Here is a 22,213-nt window from a genome sequence, read left to right on the forward strand (position 1 = left end):
CAAGGTACTTAAAGCACACTATTTCCACATTCACCCATCCACACACACATTCACACACTGAAGGCAGGGGCTGCCATGCAAGGCCCTAACCATGACCCATCAGGAGCAAGGGTGAAGTGTCTTGCTCAAGGACACAATGGACATGAAGAGGATGGCGGGAGCTGGGAATCGAACCAGGAACCCTCAAGTTGCTCGCATGGCCACTTTCTCAACCGAGCCACTCCGTCTCTGCTCTTATTTTAATATATAGTTAAAAAAATGTGTTGTGCATACTAACAAATGTTTTGCCCCTAACATACATACATATACATATACACATACATTCATATACATATACACATACATACATATACATATACACATACATATACATATACACATACATTCATATACATATACACATACATATACATATACACATACATTCATATACATATACACATACATATACATATACACATACATACATATACATATACACATACATACATATACATATACACATACATACATACATATACATATACACATACATTCATATACATATACACATACATACATATACACATACATACATATACATATACACAAAAATAGGAACATACATGTACAAGTACTAAATCTAAGTACTAAGTAACACCAACAAATACATTCTAAACATGTGAATATGTACATTTTAGATAAATTTTGTCTGTAAATATCAAATAATGTCACACTTTTTCTATAACTACTTTTATGTTATATATTTGAGAATTTTCAAAGTACTTAACATGTTATTTCCAACATATACACTTATTTTTTATATTTATTGCTTTTATTTTAAAATGTCCTAATACTGCCGGAAATTGGAGTGGATCTCTAGTCTGAATCAAGTTTTATTGTGCATACATTTGTGTACAATGACTATAAAAGTATATAAATGATAAATAATGGGTTGTACTTGTATAGCGCTTTTCTACCTTCAAGGTACTCAAAGCGCTTTGACACTACTTCCACATTTACCCATTCACACACACATTCACACACTGATGGAGGGAGCTGCCATGCAAGGCGCCAACCAGCACCCATCAGGAGCAAGGGTGAAGTGTCTTGCTCAGGACACAACGGACGTGGCGAGGTTGGTTCTAGGTGGGATTTGAACCAGTGACACTCGGGTTGCGCACGGCCACTTTCCCCACTGCGCCACGCCGTCCCCTATAATCCAATTAAAATAACAAAATAATGCAAAACCGATTTTAAGTGCCTTCCAACAATCTAATACCTTACCTAAACTACAAATTTGTGCTTTGTTTTAAAGATGTGTTATTTGGTTTTACACTGTATGAACAAAAATTTGAAAAGGAATATTAACTTTGCAACCTCATTATTTTATTGGCTAAGTTTTATATTCATAAATGTAAGTTTCTCAATACCCGACCTGTCTTTTGTGCCTTTAAAAAATATTTTCTAACAACAAAAAAGCTGTGAAAACGATGATGCTATGTTCCAAATTTAAGTTATTTACTGAAACTGAGTCAGCCTATGGCTTTGCACTTTGTTTATATATATATATATATATATATATATATATATATATATATATATATATATATATATATATATATATATATATATATATATATATAGTATTCTATTTTAGTTACTTTGAATTTACATCCCCCTGGCGCAATTTTTTTGTACTGTTTTTGTTCTTATTTTGATTTTTGTTTCTCGTCTGTTTGTTTGTAAATGTTGAAATTTATAAATATAAGTCTATAAGTCTCTACATTAAAACACTCTACCTCTAACAACAAAAAAGCTGTGAAAAACGATGATGCTGTGTTCCAAATTGAAGTTACTTACTGAGATTGAGTGAGCCTATGGCTTTGCACTTTGTTTATTATACATAGATCCACTATGGACCGGACTCTCACAATTTTATGCTGGATCCACTATGGACTGGACTCTCACACTATTATGTTAGATCCACTATGGACTGGACTCTCACTATTATGTTAGATCCACTATGGACTGGACTCTCACTATTATGTTAGATCCACTATGGACTGGACTCTCACTATTATGTTAGATCCACTATGGACTGGACTCTCACACTATTATGTTAGATCCACTATGGACTGGACTTTCACAATATTATATTAGATCCACTATGGACCGGACTCTCACACTACTATGCTAGATCCACTATGGACTGGACTCTCACACTATTATGTTAGATCCACTATGGACTGGACTCTCACACTATTATGTTAGATCCACTATGGACTGGACTTTCACAATATTATGTTAGATCCACTATGGACTGGACTCTCACACTATTATGTTAGATCCACTATGGACTGGACCCTCACTATTATGTTAGATCCACTATGGACTGGACTTTCACAATATTATGTTAGATCCACTATGGACCGGACTCTCACACTACTATGCTAGATCCACTATGGACTGGACTTTCACAATATTATGTTAGATCCACTCGACATCCATTGCATCCGGTCTCTCCCTAGAGGGGTGAGGATCACCCACATCTGCGGTCCTCTCCAAGGTTTCTCATTGACATCCCACTGGGTTGTGAGTTTTTCCTTGCCCTAATGTGGGATCTGAACCGAGGATGTCATTGTGGCTTGTGCAGCCCTTTGAGACGCTTGTGATTTAGGGCTATATAAATAAACATTGATTGATTGATGATATATATATATATATATATATCATCAATCAATCAATGTTTATATATATATATATATATATATATATATATATATATATATATACATACATACATACATACATGCATACAGGGACGTGAGGCCACGGGGAAGACCCAGGACACGTTGGGAAGACTATGTCTCCCGGCTGGCCTGGGAACACCTCGGGATCCCCCAGGAAGAGCTAGACGAAGTGGCTGAGAGAGGGAAGTCTGGGCTTCCCTGCTTAGGCTGCTGCCCCCGCGACCCGACCTCGGATAAGCGGAGGAATACTATATATGTATATATATAGTATTCTATTTTAGTTACTTTGAATTTACATCCCCCTGGCGCAATTTTATTTTGTACTGTTTTTGTACTTATTTTGATTGTTGTTTCTCGTCTGTTTGTATGTAAATGTTAAAATGTTTATAAAAAAACAAACAAAAAAAAAACTCACCTAAGTTCCCTTCAAATAAACAAATTGGACGATTCCAAAGTTAGGGGACATCTAAGTACATGTTCAAAACAAAAAACACTCTAAACATTTGACACTGGAATAACATGTATTACAGCAATCCATTATGTTGATGTTGATAAAGATTTTTTGGTCTTTTAATGTTTGTTTTTGTAAAAAACAAAAACTTAAAAGGTATTTAAACCCCCCTCCAGTTTGTAGTAAATGGTTTGCTCCCCCACCGGCAGGTGCACTTTTCTATGACGTCACGCAACATGACGATTTGGGCCTAATCGTCCAACTTCTTCTCTCTAAAAAACAATGTTTGTTTCCGAAATGAAGCAACAAGAATTAAGACAAAAACGAAGATTGTGACAAAAAAACAACAAAGAAACAGTAAAGTGTTCTTCTAAAAAGGTAGGTGAAGCATGTAAGTGGCACTAATTAGCGCCTGTTAGCATCATGGCTAATGCGGTATAAGCTCGTACAGGAGTCTGGAACCTTTTTGGCTGAGAGAGCCATTTAAGCCAAATATTTAAAAACGTATTTCCGTGAGAGCCATATCATATTTTTTAACACTGAATACAACAAATATCTGCATTTTTAAGGCATACTGAAATGATATTTTCTTATTTAAACGGGGATAGCAGTGTCATACTTGATAATTTCGACATATTGCCATATTTTTGCTGAAAGGTTTTAGTAGAGAACATCTATAAAGTTCACAACTTTTGGTCGCTAATAAAAAAGCCTTGCCTGTACCGGAAGTAGCAGACGATGTGCACGTGACGTCACATCCTCGCATTGTTTATAATCATGGCCACCAGCAGCTAGAGCGATTCAGACCGAGAAAGCGACAATTTCCTCATTTATTTGAGCGTGGATGAGAATAGTGAGAGTGAAGGACTAGAAGGGAAAAAAGATGAGGGCAGTGAGAGCGATTCAGATGTTATTAGACCCGTTTACTAGTATCATTCTGGAAAATCCCTTATCTGCTTATTGTGTTACTGGTGTTTTGGTCGCTAATAAAAAAGCCTTGCCTGTACCGGAAGTAACAGACGATGTGCCCGTGACGTCACGGGTTGTGGAGCTTCTCACATCTGAACATTGTTGATAATCATGGCCACCAGCAGCTAGAGCGATTCAGACCGAGAAAGCGACAATTTCCTCATTTATTTGAGCGTGGATGAGAATAGTGAGAGTGAAGGACGAGAAGGGAAAAAAGACGAGGGCAGTGGGAGCGATTCAGATGTTATTAGACCCATTTACTAGGATAATTCTGGAAAATCCCTTATCTGCTTATTGTGTTACTGGTGTTTTAGTGAGATTATATAGTACCTGAAAGTCGGAGGGGTGTGGTGACCGCCAGTGTCTACGGTGGGAGGAGGTAATAGCCCGCAGCTGCAGGAGGACGCAAGCTCCGCTGATAACTACGGTAAGAGCCGACTTATTACCACAATTTTCTCACCGAAACCTGCCTGTTGACATGCGGTCGGGATCCATGTTCGCTTGACCGCTCTGTTCCATAGTAAAGCTTCACCTTGGGGAATTTTAAACAAAGGAAACACCGGCTGTGTTTGTGTGGCTAAAGGCTAAAAGGTTCCCACCTCCATCTTTCTACTTTGACTTCTCCATTATTAATTGAACAAATTGCAAAAATTCAGCAACAAAGATGTCCAGAATACTGTGTAATTATGCGATTAAAGCAGACTACTTATAGCTTGGCGGGCTGGAAAATAATGTCCGCTACAACCTGAGACGTCAAACGCAAGCGTCATCATACTGAGACGTTTTCAACAGGACACTTGGCGGGAAATTTAAAATTGTAATTTAGTAAACTAAAAAGGCCGTATTGGCATGTGTTGCAATGTTAATATTTCATCATTGATATATAAACTATCAGACTGCGTGGTCGCTAGTAGTGGCTTTCAGTAGGCCTTTAAGCCAAATATTTTAAAATGTATTTCCGTGAGAGCCATATAATATTTTTTAACACTGAATACAACTAAATATCTGTATTTTTAAGTAAGATTTATAGAGTAAAATATGTCCCAAACTCGCATGGCAGCAGTAGTGGCGACCCCAAGATGCAGGAACCAGGAGAGCGAAGGTCAGGTAAGATAATTTTAATATCATCAACAGAGGAGAATGAAGCAGTCTTGCGTGTACACTTCTAAACAATAGTCAATATTAGAGCCCTGAGGAGTGCATGAGATAAGCATAAATAGAAACATGCTGATTGGCAGCCGGTGTGGACCGGCTGCCAATCAACAGCAGGTGAGGGAAAAAAAACACAGCGCCTCGTGGGACAAGCAGGAAATGGAAACAAAATAAAACCACCGATGGGAAGTACATAGAAAACAAAGAAACACAAACAGAAATAAAGTGACTGATATTTACATAATAAGTCTGTTATTCTTTTTAATAACATTGTTATTTGGAAGCTCACTGATGATAAATATAATACTTCTTCTCATTAATGCATCTCCTTGAACAGATGGATGCATTAAAATGTAGGGATGCACCGAAATGAAAATTTGTGGCCGAAGCCGAAACCGAATAAAATTTGAGCGCTTGGCCGAAGGCCGAATACCAAATACCGAAAAATAAATGCAGTTTTTCACAACTTTTTTATGTTGCAAAAATAGCCTAGAATGAATTTTTAGACATGTTTTTCAAATAAAGTACATTTTTTTTGAATATTGACATTTTTTAATATTCCAGTAGCCTTTGCTTTTCAAAAAAAAGCACAGTTTTTCATTTATATCAGGCCTTCAAACAAAACATGCATTCCAAAAAAATAAATAAAGTGCATTAAAAAAATTATTGTCCTTTTGGCAAAAGTCTGCTTAGCCACAGTAGATATGCTAATAATGTAAACAGAAGGCTCAAGTAAATCTCAATTAATTTCTGTGCTTATAACCTCTTACACTTATACAGGTAGCCTACACAACAGGCTAATAATGTAAACAGAGGCCCCACTAAATCTCAATAAGTGTGTGTGCTTGTAACCTCATACACTTATACAGGTAGCCTACACAACAGGCTAATAATGTAAACAGAGGCCCCACTAAATCTCAATAAGTGTGTGCTTGTAACCTCATACACTTATACAGGTACACAACATATCCCAGGCCAGAACAGATTTGTCAATAACAGTACTTCAGCTTCAGAATAAAAAGAAGGAAACTAACTATGTATAAAACAATTTAAATTTAACACTGCACGTTGGTTGATTGCGTCACCGCGTCAAAAAATTGCGTCACACGCCACTATTCGGCCTTGCTTTTAACTCATTCCACCGAAGGCCGAATGTGGCTTTTTTTGTCTTATTCGGCCGAATATATTCGGTTACCGATTAATCGGTGCATCCCTATTAAAATGTGTGAGCAGTGTTAATTTTGTTGACGAAAAATTTTCGTCATAGTTATCGTCAACGACCTTTTTTTTTCTGACTAAAACGAGACAATAACTAAATAAAAAATAATTTACGTGGACTAAGACGATGACGAGGTGTATTGACATATATGTCAACGAAGAAAGACTAGACGAAAATGTCTGCCAATCGGAACTCATTTCGTTGGGAAAAGGCGGAAGGAGTTGGGAAGAGAACCAATCAGAGCGACGTGGTAAGAAAGTTACGTAAACGTAGTTTGCGTTTGAGACTGACCCGGGAATGCTCTGCAGAAGACAACATGTCAACGCCGGGGAGGAAGAGGAGAGAGGACATATGGGGACAATTTATATTTGACGTCAAAGATAACAAGACGCAGTGTAAGAAATGCAGCGCGAGGATTACGGGGAAAAACACAACAAACTTGAAGCGACATTTACAGTAGAATCACCCCGAAATCCACACACAGGTAAGCATTTTCCACAACATACAACTCACTCGACATTATCCCGTTTATTACACGGCTTACTCGTGAAATACTACATTTGAGACATGATTTTCGTCAAAATACGACTTGTATCGGGGATTTTTCCACTGTTTTGCTTTGACTTTCAGAAATTGAAGGGAAAGTTTACATATTACCCTTTAGTCCACTAAATCTACTGTAGTTTTCGCTGACTATAATCTTATGATATTTCGTCAACTAAAACTAGACTAAAACTAAAATAAATGATAAATGGGTTGTACTTGTATAGCGCTTTTCTACCTTAAAGGTACTCAAAGCGCTTTGACACTACTTCCACATTTACCCATTCACACACACATTCACACACTGATAAAGGGAGCTGCCATGCAAGGCGCCAACCAGCACCCATCAGGAGCAAGGGTGAAGTGTCTTGCTCAGGACACAACGGACGTGACGAGGTTGATACTAGGTGGGGATTGAACCAGGGACCCTCGGGTTGCGCACGGCCACTCTTCCACTGCGCCATGCCGCCCCAACAATTTAAATAACTAAATTATGACTAAAACTAATTACATTTTAGTCAAAAGACTATGACTAAAACTAAATTACATTTTAGTCAAAAGACTATGACTAAAACAAAATCAACTTATGCCGTCAATATTAACACTGTGTGTGAGAATGTTTTATATTTTGAATGTCATTTTTAACACTGTGATTACTTGCGGAATTATTCATTACTTATCGTGTTAAGCAATGTCATCAGTTCAGTCATCAAAAGAGCCACATCTGGCTCGAGAGCGATAGGTTCCCTACCCCTGAGCTAGTAGATTTGGCGTATTAAATGTGACCTAATAAGTCTTTTATATCCCCCAGAACAAGATTTCTGTATTCAAAAAAAGTCAAGAAGAAGGTGAGCAAAATGTTTAGTTTGTTTATTTCCAACATGCATAGGACACAATGTAATGCATCATATATTTCCAGTTGTTTCATTACATCACGTCCGAATAGGAGTAGGAAGAAGCAGAGCTTATTTACACTTGACAAATTACGGTTGTCTGTTCGACATATTCCCATTTAAAGCCTAACCACCGCCAGACGATGCCTGCTGTTTTTCTTTGGAATTAATTCTTCCTTCATTCGCACATTCTCTCTCTCGTATTACCACTCGCACGGCTCTGCTAGCATCACAGTTAACGTTACCCATGCTGCTACCTCTCTGCTCCACGAGGGCGTATACGTATGTGACGTATGACGTGACACTATGTGACGTGTGTAGGTTTGTGCGCTTGCTGTCTGTGAGAAGAAGCTTATTGACTACGGCGTCGGACGTGCGCAAATTTTCAGGATTTATGCAGATCCCAAAACCAGTTCAGCAGGTCCCAGAAGGTAAGAAAAGTTGCTTTTGCATAAAATTGCGGAACAAAAACCCCAAATAATAATAATAATAATGTCCTACTTTAAACACACACACATACACACCATAGTAATACTCTTATGTTGAAGCACAACAAGCGGTGCGGCTTCATAGCTTACCAAAGTCATACTAAAACATTTTGATAGATTGTTGAGCGCCGTCTGTAACGTTCTATGTTTTCAATGGAACATATACCATGTTGGTGTTTACTTGAGTCATATTGCAGTCTACACGTATGTCTTATGTGTGACCGCCATCCTATTGCAGTCTACATGTATCTCTTATGGTTGGCTGCCATCTACTGGTCACACTTATCATTTCACCATGTACCAAATGAAATAGCTTTGAGGTCGGTAGGCAAACGCAGAATTATTGTGTACATTTGGCGCACCAGGCACTGTCAGGTTTCCAGGGAAAAAAAAGGATTTTAAGTGCGCCTTTCCTTTATAATCCGGAAAATACGGTACTTTTATTCACCTGGGTAAATTGGAGCATTCCTGTAATGGTTCCTGCGGTGGAAAAATGATGTAGGGACCAAGTACCAAGTGAGAAATAATTTTGTGGGTGTATGTTTTCATGTGTCACATGCAATCAGTGACACTGGCCTTAAAAAGAGGAATAAGTAGAATTTTGCTGCATTTGGATATGTTCTGGGAGGTTGCAAGATGTGGATTATTATCCAATGATTTGCCCCCAGTGAAACCCATTACGTTCATGACATTATTCTTTAAGATCATGCCATGAAAAATGGCTTTGGACAAGCAAACTACTTTTTTTTTTACTTATAATAGGGTTTGCTTTTCATCGCCCTGCCTGATTTGTAATTTAGGGTTTTTTCTGTGCTCTCAAATTGATCTCTTTGGGATAAAAAAGTAATTTTCATTGCTCTCCAACAGCCACCGTGACGACAGCCAGCGCAGGTAGAGCTGATTGCAAAGACTGCACATGCATAGCTGCCAACTCGTCTGGATATGAATCGCCAGCAAGTACATCGGCGCTGACAAAGACAAGCAAATCCAGGGCTTCTTCAGGTACGTCACACACAGCTAGTTAAATGCTTAGCCTGCGGGCAGGAGACCAGCCGCCAGGATTGTTAAATAGTAGGTAAAAAAGTACTGTCCTGACATGTCTTAAGATTTCCAAAAGAAGCAGAACACACCGTATTTCATATTTTACTGTAGGTGCTTAAAACAGAACACTTCATACAGAAGATCTATCTTTTTAAAGGTAGTTCTTAAAAACAACAGCGAGCTCCTGTCACATAAATGATCTTTGACTAGCGTGAAAATATGTATTTTTGATACAGTATTACCCATTTGATGAGATAAAAACATGTAGTTTTTTCATTACAAAAAAAAAATACATATTTAAGATATGTAATCTTTAAGAAGGGGGACCGGAGGGTGTTTTCCAACTATTGTGGGATCACACTCCTTAGCCTTCATGGTAAGGTCTATTCAGGTGTTCTGGAGAGGAGGCTACGCCGGATAGTCGAACCTCGGATTCAGGAGTAACAGTGTGGTTTTCGTCCTGGTCGTGGAACTGTGGACCAGCTCTATACTCTCGGCAGGGTTCTTGAGGGTGCATGGGAGTTTGCCCAACCAGTCTACATGTGCTTTGTGGACTTGGAGAAGGCATTGGACCGTGTCCCTCGGGAAGTCCTGTGGGGAGTGCTCAGAGAGTATGGGGTATCGGACTGTCTTATCGTGGCGATCCGCTCCCTGTATGATCAGTGTCAGAACTTGGTCTGCATTGCTGGCAGTAAGTCGGACACGTTTCCAGTGAGGGTTGGACTCCGCCAAGGCTGTCCTTTGTCACCGATTCTGTTCATAACTTTTATGGACAGAATTTCTAGGCGCAGTCAAGGCGTTGAGGGGTAGGTCTCTGCTTTTTGCAGATGATGTGGTCCTGATGGCTTCATCTGGCCGGGATCTTCAGGTCTCACTGGATCGGCTCGCAGCCGAGTGTGAAGTGACCGGAATGAGAATCAGCACCTCCAAGTCCGAGTCCATTGTTCTCTCCTGGAAAAGGGTGGAGTGCCATCTCCGGGTTGGGGAGGAGACCCTACCCCAAGTGGAGGAGTTCAAGTACCTAGGAGTCTTGTTCACGAGTGAGGGAAGAGTGGATCGTGAGATCGACCGGCAGATCGACCGGCAGATCGGTGCGGCGTCTTCAGTAATGCGGACGTTGTACCGATCCGTTGTGGTGAAGAAAGAGCTGAGCCGGAAGGCAAAGCTCTCAATTTACCGGTCGATCCATGTTCCCATCCTCACCTATGGTCATGAGCTTTGGGTCATGACTGAAAGGATAAGATCACGGGTACAAGCGGCCGAAATGAGTTTCCTCCGCCGTGTGGCGGGTCTCTCCCTTAGAGATAGTGTGAGAAGCTCTGTCATCCGGGAGGAACTCAAAGTAAAGCCGCTGCTCCTCCACATGGAGAGGAGCCAGATGAGGTGGTTCGGGCATCTGGTCAGGATGCCACCCGAACGCCTCCCTAGGGAGGTGTTTAGGGCACATCCAACCGGTAGGAGGCCACGGGGAAGACCCAGGACACGTTGGGAAGACTATGTCTCCCGGCTGGCCTGGGAACGCCTCGGGATCCCCCGGGAAGAGCTAGACGAAGTGGCTGGGGAGAGGGAAGTCTGGGCTTCCCTGCTTAGGCTGCTGCCCACGCGACCCGACCTCGGATGGATGGATGGAAAAAAAATACAAGTCCTGCCCCATGGTTTTAGCTGTAAAAATAAACGGATTTGTCTATTTGTTTTTTATTACAACATAAACTTTTGTATTTCAATCAATCAAACAATCAATATTTATTTAAATAGCTCGGTTCAGATCCCACATAAGGGCAAGGAAAAACTCACAACCCAGTGGGATGTCAATGAGTGAATATGAGAAACCTTGGAGAGGACCGCAGTTAAAGTTGCTTTCGGAAAGTTTGTTTTACAACACTTCACTTTTCCACATTTTATGTTACAGCCTTATTCCAAAATGTAATACATTCATTGTTGTCCTCTAAATTCTACATGCAATACCCCATAATGACAAGGTGAACGTTTTTTTTTTCAAATTTGTTAAAAATAAAAAAAATAAAAAATAACGTGCATAAGTATTAACAGCCTTTGTCATGAAGCTCAAAAGTGAGCTCAGGGCCATCCGGTTTCAGCTGATCATCCTTGAGATGTTCTTACAGTTTAATTGGAGTCCACCTGTGTAAAATTCTGTTGGTTGGACATGATTTTGAAAGACACGCACCTGTCTATATATAATGTCCCAGACTTGATGGAAGAATTTGTCTGTAGACCTTTGAAACAGGATTGTCTCAAAGCATAAATCTGGGAAGGTTACACCAAAATATCTGCTGCCTTGAAGCAGTGGCATCCATCATCCACAAATGAAAGAAGTTTGGAACCACGAGGACTCTTCCCACAGCCTGCCGGCCATCTAAACTGAGCGATCAGGGTAGAAGGGCTCTTGTCAGGGAGGAGACAAAGTACCCGATGGTCACTCTGTCAGGGCTACAGCATTCCTCTGTGGAGAGTGGAGAACCTTCCAGAAGGACAACCATTTCTGCAGGAAACCAACAATCAGGCCTGCATGGTAGTGTCTAGACCATACCTGGGCAAATTAAGGCCCGGGGTCCACATGCGGCCCGTTGAGCTTTTCAATCTGGCCCGCCGGACATTCCCAAATAATTGTTTTAGATGTATAAAATGTAAAGTGTAGCTGCCATTATGATGTGCGGTGATGTTTTCTAATGAGCGTAAGTCTTCAACTATACTAAGTCTTTCAATGCTTGGAATCACCATCATATACTAGTTAACTATGGTCATTTAATTTGTTACTATGGTCATCTAATTAGTTACTATGGTCACTATGAGGTATCTCAGATTGTAGGTGGGGGTTTTTTCACTGTTTGTTGCATTTTGCTTGCGTTTCGGTTGATTGTAAAATTGTCAATATTCAATGTTGTATCATTCATAGTTAATATTGTAAATCCCACATTCTTTGTTTAACGTTTACCAAACAATCTGTCACTCCTAATCGCTAAATCCCATGAAATCCTCTTCCTCGATGTCTCTTCTAAACAACTCTGCCAACTCCAAATGTATGCTTGTAATCTGCAGTACATGATTTCCTTTTCGGTCCAATTTTTGTTCAGCCCTTCTCAGTTTTTATAAGTTACCGCCAACGATAAAATGATCCATTTTAATAGCTACGGCAGTAGCATATAGCAGTTAGCATTCCATGACCCACAATGCACTTCTGCCATGACCCTCCCCCGCCGAATTCTTATTGGTTGACGTGTATGTGACGATTGCTGACGTGTGTGGGACGATTGTTGACATTTCCTTCGTCTCTTCCGCGAATGAGATGAATAATATTGTTTCATATTTTACGGTAATTTGTTAATAATTTCACACATAAGTCGCTCCGGAGTATATGTCGCACCCCCGGCCAAACTATGAAAAAAACTGCGACTTATAGTCCGAACAATACGGTAAGCAATGGTCACTTACTTACACACCTTGTTAGTTACCATAAATCACCAATTTTTTTTCATTACAGTATGAGAGCTACTTTGACGAAAATAAAGAAGAGGTGAGCTTTTTGTGTTTCATTATTATAACAGGCAACATTTTAATTGTACTTTATTTAAAAAACATATCTGCAATTAAACTTTGCAATCTTTCTCTTTATGCAATTTTGTGGCATTTTGCTGTTATAAATATTTAATTTAATTGTGTTCTTAATAAAAACGTTCCAGTGCTAAGAGCGATGCGCAAATGGAACCTTTTTGCCCCCTGGTTGTAAACGACAAACCCAAAAAAAGAAATCAAAACCATTTTATTACATTTTTTGATTCATTGAATATCAGCCCGGGCCCATACATGACTAAAAGACTTGTGGCAATCATGTGATGTTCCAGTTAATTTTACGAGTTTTAGGAGCGGCCTTAAAATGAAACCAGGGAATCATGTAAAAACGTCAATAAAGTTCTATCTATCTATCTATCTATCTATCTATCTATCTATCTATCTATCTATCTATCTATATCTATCTATCTATCTATCTATCTATCTATCTATCTATCTATCTATCTATCTATCTATCTATCTATCTATCTATCTATCTATCTATCTATCTATCTATCTATCTATCTATCTATCTATCTATCTATCTATCTATCTATCTATCTATCTATCTATCTATCTATCTATCTATCTATCTATCTATCTATCTATCTATCTATCTATCTATCTATCTATCATAAAATGGCACTTCCATGTCATGTAGAGCAAGAGTACAATATTGATAAACATATACGGAAGTATAAAAAGTTGCAAATGCAGTCTGGGACCCATTTAACGATTACATCTCTAAATTCACCTAACTAAAATATTAAGAATGTTAATGCTTTTTCTTTGGCTTTTTAAAAAAAAAGGACTTCAGCGATGTAAAAAAATAAAATAAACAGGGTGACCCAAAGAACAATTAGGGATGTGTGCTGAATTTGATACATTTATTTGTACAGACCAAATTCCGTCGGAACTAACGGGTGCCGATTCCTGTAAAATCAAACGGTATCATGTGTCAATACTTTTGTTGCACGCAACGTCACGTTCAATTGCAGACTTCGCACCGGCTCAAGCATGTGGCTGGAAAACAGGCACTGTAGTGCTCACAGTCGAGTCAGCCAGACTACCGTCAGGTATTGTTAGAGACAGAATAAGCAGAACTAACAAAGTGAGGTTCCACTCCACTTAAAAAAAAATAAATAAATAAAAAAAATGGTCGCTTGATGCTAATTGGATATGCTACATCGCGGCTATTGTAACCCAGGTAATTTTATATAACAATTTGATGTAACTTTATCATTATATATCATTGTACTGTCTGTCATATTACAAACTATTGTAGGACTTATCATTTTCTGTCATATTTCAAACTATCGCAAGACTTTAAGAAGCCATCTGTCGTGAGATTTTAAGTCTGCGTCTCAGCCATTACTTCCGGGTTCTGTGCTGTACATCACCGGCTGTTATGTCCAACACTTCCAGCAAACACAGCTGCTTTTGTGAACAAGACGTCTGCATATCTACAAAGGAACTGCTGAGTATTTTAATTTCATTATAGAGCGATCTGTGTATTACCAGTTGTCAGCTGTTACTGGTGCCAGCTGCACGCCCTCATTCTGTCACATCTCTATCACTATGAAGTTAACCCTGGCAATGCTTTCTACTACCATCGAATCTGGAAGTTGTCAACTTAATTATATTGATGTCGCATTTATGTTTATCTTAAGTGATAATATTGCCGATTAAGTAGATAGCCAAATGTCCAAAATGTTACACTGTATTGATTGCTCGTTGATTGAATTAATTGAACATTGAAATGTGTGTTATATGCATAATCGACGTGTTAACGCAGATTATTATTAGAGTACTCGTCATGCTGCTTCATGTTGCACTTGGTCGCCTCTTGTTGGACTTTTGAATCAAGTTCAATAGATAAATATTGTATTTAATTATGAAGCATGTTTATTTAAATGAATGTATTGATTGAATGTTGAATTATAAGAATGGTTTAATCCAGGGATGCCCATTACGTCGATCGCGAGCTACCGGTCGATCGTGGAGGGTGTGTCAGTCGATCGCAGACCAAGCATTAAAAAAATAAACCTAAAAATTTGTGATCATCAATCTTTACTACGACGTCACTTTCGTCACTTGATTGACATTCACGGCATGGCTTCTGAGATGACGCTGGCTGCTGCCAGATCATTATTAAGAAAACATGGCCGAGAGGAGGGCGAGAAACACTTTTTATTTCAACACTCTCGCGCCGTTCCTGCTGTCAAAACCCTAAAGAGAGACCGCACAGGTGCTGTCTTCACAATAAAAGCCCTGCTTCATCCTGCCTGCGCTAACAAAATAAGAGTCTCGGAAAGCTAGCGTGCACAAGTTAGTAAGCTACAGAGTTGGCCGTCAATGTATTTCTTGCAAAATGTATAAAAACAAGTATGGAAGCTGGACAAATAAGATGCCAAAAACTAACCACTTTTATGTGGTATTGGACAGAGCGGAGGACTTTTTTCTCCCCCATTCGAAAAGGTTGGCGTTATCAGCACTACAGTCTGATTCCAAACAATGCAAGTCATCAGAATCAGGTAATACACCAATTTATATTCTTGTCTTCATGAAACAAAAGAAATCTTTATGTGTTAAACATGCTTGTTTTATCATTAAACACCTTTAACGTGTTAACAAAAATGTCTCTTTCATAAATAATTAAATATAAATTATATATATGAAAGAGGTAAATTCCTTCGACTCGGTCAATTGAAAAGTAGCTCGCCTGCAGAAAAAGTATGGGCACGCCTGGTGGAATCCATTGCTTAGTCCTGTTCATACAGGCCAGGTTTAAGGACCACTTTGAGGGATGACAATTCCTGGACTAAACACCAGGAGGGTGAGCTGCTAGGCCATCAGTCTGAAGCCCAAACGCAGTCACCTGCTGGTGCGCTCCAAGCTGTCTTTCTTTTTTTATTTGTGGAACGTATAAAAACTCAACAATTTTGACCATGGACTTATATAATGTTTTACCAAGCATATGGACTGAATACGATGTACACAGTGTAAATACTGTACAGTATTTTGTACATATTTGTTTTTTTTTTGTCTTCTTTGGCGGTATAGCTCGGTTGGTAGAGTGGCCGTGCCAGCAACTTGAGGGTTGCAGGTTCAATTCCCGCTTCCGCCATCCTAGTCACTGCCGTTGTGTCCTTGGGCAAGACACTTTACCCACCTGCTCCCAGTGCCACCCACACTGGTTTAAATGTAACTTAGATATTGGGTTTCACTATGTAAAGCGCTTTGAGTCACTAGAGAAAAGCGCTATATAAAATATAATTCACAATCACAATCATATACTTATCTTGCATCGCAACCTGTATTGTGTGTCATTTGCCCAACATTTCCTCCGACCCAATCCAGACATTTGATACTGGCCTATTCATTACGCTATCTACTTCAAATAGTTACACATTGTATATGCTACATATAGCTATCTGCTACATGTTACGCTACCAACTAACATCAGCAATTTTACATGGCAATGTCAACATCTCCAAATTTAGATTAAAAATTACAACTAAGTTGCACATTACAATCAAACAGCTGTAATAAGTACAGTACTCGCAGTACAAACACTTCGAAAGACTGAACAGAAGACTGACAGGCACATTCAACAAAAATGGCAATGATTACGGCAACAAACCGAGGACAAAGTAAAATGAATGCATACTTGCAAATGAGACTGACATGTAAGAAAACAAGATATAACAACTGGGCAGCACAGTTATCATTATCGGCTTAGTGTTAAATGAAAAAAAGTTGTTTTTAGATAAGTTAATATTTACTACCACATGAACATACAAAAATTGGTATTCCCAGGTACTGGAATTTAGTACTGAATCGGTTCAAATGTAAAATATACCCATCCTTAAGTACTATAAACACAACCTATTTATGATGAAGGAAATATATATATTAGGGGTGGGCAAATTAATGCGTTAATTACGAGTTAACTCATCAATCTATTAACGCCGACGATTATTTTATCGTACATTTGCGTATGTTGTTTACATGCTTTTATTTTGTTAACGCCTTTTCTTAAAAAGATGGCGTCGCCCGGATGGGCTTCAGCCTCGAGGGGCTCTTGGTAAAGATGGAACATTTGGCAAAAATACCGGACAACTCTGCAAATTTCCTGGCTGGCTTACAGCGTGGTCACTCCGGGATCACTTACGACCGCCAGACAATTCTGAATGTGGATAGATCGGGCCGTTTTGGACTGAATGAGGCGTGCTTGCTAGACCGGCTAGCTAGCATGGGAATACTTTGCCGGCTACATCCAGCGGCCTGTGAAGCAGCGGAGTATATGTGTTGTCTGTCTATTTATGAATAATGCAGACCAGGAGTGTTGGCTGAGTTCTTAACGTTTGCTTTCAGAGCGTGCATATCACAACATACAAGATGCCGTCATGGCGACACAACCTATACCGGGCTACTGCGCATGCTCGTCACTCCTGTTGCATGCTGGGTAGGGGAGTTCTTTTTTTCCCTGGCTCATAACATCACAATATAGTACCATGTATATGATGCGTTCAGTTTATCAAAGCACCAAGCAAACAATCGGAAAATTCCCATCATATCAATTCCTAGATATGGTCATAATTATTTTAAGTGCACTACGCAGAATAAACACAACATTATTAATATTGCTACTACGGATAATTTGATCAAAAATTCCCTAAACAGCCCACTACCTATAATATAGGTTTTTTAAACATAAGACCCTGATAAAAAAAATGTTTCTGCTGTTACCTCAGAAATTGCCTGTTCAGATGTTATGATTGTGGCTCAGAGATTTGTATGTAGATTATATTTATTTTCCATAACAAACAAGATAACTTAAATACCCTGGCAGTGGCAATAAGCTTAAATGTTTGTATTTACATTTTTTTAGTTGATTTTCATCAAATATGCTATTTAACTGCTACTGTTTAACAAGGACTGATTTAAATTGTGTTTGCACAACAAATGTTTTGGCGCTTTTGTTCATGTGGGAGAATATTCCAATAAAGGTGCACTACACACTACTTTTGAATTCATTATTGGGCTTTGCGTATACAATGCAGTTAATCGCGTTTAATCTGAGAAATAGTGCGATTAACTTCGATTAAAATTTTTAATCGTTGCCCAGCCCTAATATATATATATATAGTAAGTCTGCTAGAAGAATATTTCTGCCCTCTTTGTGTTTAATGTTTAGCACCTTGACTCAATTTAAATGTATTCACCAGATAATCTTAACCACAGTAACTTCCGCAGAACAGCTGACTAATCTCCCAGATCACCTCTTCGCTAATGCTAAGAGGGTTAAAGGTCGTTGAATACATAGTATCTTGTAAGTAAATGCTTCTAAATCCTGAAGCATATGTGCCAGACTGAAGAGGTTTGCTGTTTTTTTTTAGTCCACCTATGTTGGCGATTTGATGTTTGGTTCATGTGCTTGAGAATGGCCATCGTTATTTAGTGAACTTTTGACTGAAGTGGCTGTAAATGTGAATAAAACAATGGTATACTGTATACAATATGGTATAAATCCGTTCAGTATTTGGACTGTCTGAGCTTGCACTAAACAATTTTTACCAACTAGGAGTCAGTTAATATTCACAAAGTTATTGTCCTTTCATCTCTTAAACCGTAAACATTCTTAAACATATCAGATTTAGTCATAGTGTCTTGATTCTACAAATGTGTCGGAGGTGAAAGGACAACGTGATGGCTGCTTAATCTGTTGAGACAAGTGTTTACGTGTCTGTCTGGACTGAGGCTCATCCTTAGCCCACCTCTACTTGGCAACTTAAATAGAAGCAGACATGTGTCTACATACTCGCAAACAGAAACTACCAAGTTTTTTTGTGTGGGTGTTGCTGGGTTACAATTATAGTCCATCTTCTCACGCTCTTTAAATGCGCCCTGTTGCCATTATTAAGTGGCACCTCCTAATAGACACACACGTTTGGATCCAATCAGGAAGTGAGATTAGCACCATAATTATGTCACACCGGTCTGAATCCCTGAAAATTGTGCATGGCGGCGTGGTAAACCCTGCAAAAAGTATGTTGAATTTATCTGTATCTCCCTTTTTACGTTTGTATAATTCATGTGATTTAGCATTGTAATTCCTGGGCAAAAATGGGCCACTTTAATTGCTGAAGATAAATTTAAATTTTTTTGTTTGTTAGTTTTTTTGACATACAATCTTAAAGTAAAAGTACCAATGATTGTCACACACACACTAGGTGTGGCGAAATTATTCTCTGCATTTGACCCATCACCCTTGATCACCCCCCTGGGAGGTGAGGGGAGCAGTGAGCAGCAGCGGTGCCCGCGCCCGGGAATCATTTTTGGTGATTTAACCCCCAATTCCAACCCTTGATGCTGAGTGCCAAGCAGGGAGGTAATGGCTCCCATTTTTATAGTCTTTGGTATGCCTCGGCCAGGGTTTGAAGTCACGACCTACCGATCTCAGGGCGGACACTCTAACCACTAGGCCACTGAGTAGGTTGGGGTCTCAAACTCACTTTATCTGGGGCCAATGGATGCAGAGTCTGGGTGAGGCTGGGCAGCAAGAAAACATTTTCAAAAAAAAAAAAATTTGCGCGCTCCTCAGCATGTCTATTTGTATAATGACGTTTCAAATTGTATTCCTTGTGCACGGCAACTTTCTCTGTGCAAATAAGACACCTCGGGGTGCCCCTGTGCTCAACAAAGAAATATTGCATCTCTCACTTTTCCTGGAATTGTCTTTGCTCATCACTAACCTTTCTCTTCACTGCAGGCTTTGAAAAAGACATATTTGGGGTTGTGGAATATATTTGTATTTAGCCGACGCACGGAAAATAATGTTATTTCCGCAGTGTGTGTTGTTCCGCTTTTCCTCTTTAGAGCAACACGGCGGTAGGCGGGATAGTGAGTGCAAAAAAGTGATGGCTCCCGGAGTGTTATCCGGCGTCATATAGAAATATATGTAGTGTTCATCGTGTGAGGCAATGCAAATTAAACAATAAAAAAAAATAAATAACAGTTTGAATTGGTCCAGGTTATCGGGGACTTTTATTACTGACGGACATGTGTCGCTGTGATACTGCAGCCAGGCACGTAAGAAAACCCTCGTCTCCATAGCAACGTCTCTGTCGCTTTCGCTCATTTGCCGCTTTTCCACTAAGGCAGGGGTAGGCAACCCAGAACGTTAAAAGAGCCATTTTGGACCCAAATAACACAACGCTGTCAAGCGCCATTCATACAAAACTTGCAGGTCGCACTTACATTAAACTTTCATATTAAGGTGGGGGCCGCAAAATATCGTCTCACGGGCCGCAATTGGCCTACGGGCCGCGTGTCTGAGACCCCTGGTCTACAAGGACTACGTGGATTATCTTGGTATCAAGATAAAGTGGAGATTTTAATGGTTATTGTATAATTTGTTTTGACTAATTTTACATTTAATATCTAGGCTACTGGGTAAGTTTTTAGATAAAGATGCTTATTCATTGAGTTTTAGCAGTCAAGGAAGGATACCTGCTGTTGGATTGATTGATTGATTAATTTATTGATTGAAACTTTTATTATTAGATTGCACAGTACAGTACATATTCTGTACAATTGACCACTAAATGGTAACACCCGAATAAGTTTTTCAACTTGTTTAAGTCGGGGTCCACGTAAATCAATTCATGGAACGATTTTGTGTTAACTTTCAAACGGTGCCACGTTTGTTACATAAGTCTTTTTTAAAGGAAAGGATTCATGAACAGACTGGTTGCTGGTCTCTGCCTGTTTACCAGTTTTAAACACTAAGTGCCTATAGTTTAAATTGTTTCCTTTTGTCCCAAAATTGCTTGTGTTTACGTATTTCCATCCATCCATACATTTTCTACCGCTTATTCCCTTTTAGGGTCGCGGGGGGCCGCTGGTGCCTATATCAGCTACAATCCGGCGGAAGGCGGTGTACACCCTGGACAAGTAGCCACCTCATCGCAGCGCCAACACAGATAGACCGACAACACTCAAATTAACACACTAGGGCCAATTTAGTGTTGCCAATCAACCTATCCCCAGGTGCATGTCTTTGGAGGTGGGAGGAAGCCGGAGTACCCTGAGGGAACCCACGCAGTCATGGGGAGAACATGCAAACTCCACACAGAAAGATCCTGAGCCCGGTATTGAACCCAGGACTACTCAGGACCTTTGTATTGTGAGGCAGACGCACTAACCCCTCCTTCACCGTGCTGCCGTGTTTACGTATTTGTGTTTATTAAATTAAACCTTGCGTACCAATTACTATTTTTCCAGAATTACTATCATCATTTATTGATATACGTATATTACCAAATGATTACCTTAAATATTAATAGAGCTGTAGATCTCAGTTATATTCAGCCAATGTTTCCTATTGTCACATTCTCAGTTATGCAGACATGCTTATAGACTTACTGTACATATCAATATGGATGTGGCTTACTATTGGGGGTAATGGCTGAATTAGCGCAAAAGGTGCCTGTGTTAGAATATTTTCATCCATCTTTGGTCATATAAATTTGATTTCAATCAAGGGTAGTTTGTTGGCATTAGACATGACATTTTAGTGGTATAATTTTTCTGTTAAAGGCATATACTGGCAAGACTTAAATTGCTAACTACACTGGCACCTCCTCTGGAACATTGATTTGGTTTTTTGTCCGACCTTCTTAAACCATCATGGCGGCACAGCCTAACACGTCTACGGCAGCCTCTCCTTACAGGGTAGCAGTTTTGTTAACCGTATTTTTCGGAGTATAAGTCGCTCCGGAGTATATGTTGCACCTGCCGACAATGCATAATAAAGAAGGAAAAAAACCATACATAAGTCGTAATGGAGTATAAGTCGCATGTTTGGGGGAAATTTATTTGATAAAACCCAACACCAAGAATAGACATTTGAAAGGCAATTTAAAATAAATATAGAACAGTGAACAACAGGCTGAATAAGTGTACGTTTTATGACGCATAAATAACCAACTGAGAAGGTGCCTGGTATGTTAACGTAACATATTATGGTAAGAGTCATTTAAATAACTATAACATATAGAACATGCTATACCTTTACCAAACAATCTGTCACTCCTAATCGATAAATCCCATGAAATCTTAAACATCTATTCCCTTACGTCCATCCATCCATT

At 39.3% G+C, this 22,213-nt stretch overlaps 1 protein-coding gene and 1 long non-coding RNA gene across 4 annotated transcripts in view; one reads left to right on the top strand and one right to left on the bottom strand.

The window, feature by feature from the left end:
- si:dkey-72l14.3 (Glyco_hydro_56 domain-containing protein) overlaps window positions 1-22,213 on the bottom strand; it is an 85,678-nt gene that overhangs the window by 44,652 nt on the left and 18,813 nt on the right. The gene's annotated exons all lie outside the window — the stretch shown is intronic.
- The window catches only part of LOC133555242 (uncharacterized), an 80,940-nt gene continuing 62,128 nt past the window's right edge, over window positions 3,402-22,213 (top strand). For both annotated transcript variants that reach the window (XR_009807301.1, XR_009807302.1), the window contains exons 1-3: window positions 3,402-3,561; window positions 7,878-7,914; window positions 9,315-9,449. This is a non-coding gene — a long non-coding RNA (uncharacterized LOC133555242). The remainder of the gene's footprint in view (window positions 3,562-7,877; window positions 7,915-9,314; window positions 9,450-22,213) is intronic.

The sequence above is a fragment of the Nerophis ophidion genome, linkage group LG06, assembly GCF_033978795.1.
Source record: "Nerophis ophidion isolate RoL-2023_Sa linkage group LG06, RoL_Noph_v1.0, whole genome shotgun sequence".
Taxonomy (NCBI): Eukaryota; Metazoa; Chordata; class Actinopteri; order Syngnathiformes; family Syngnathidae; genus Nerophis; species Nerophis ophidion.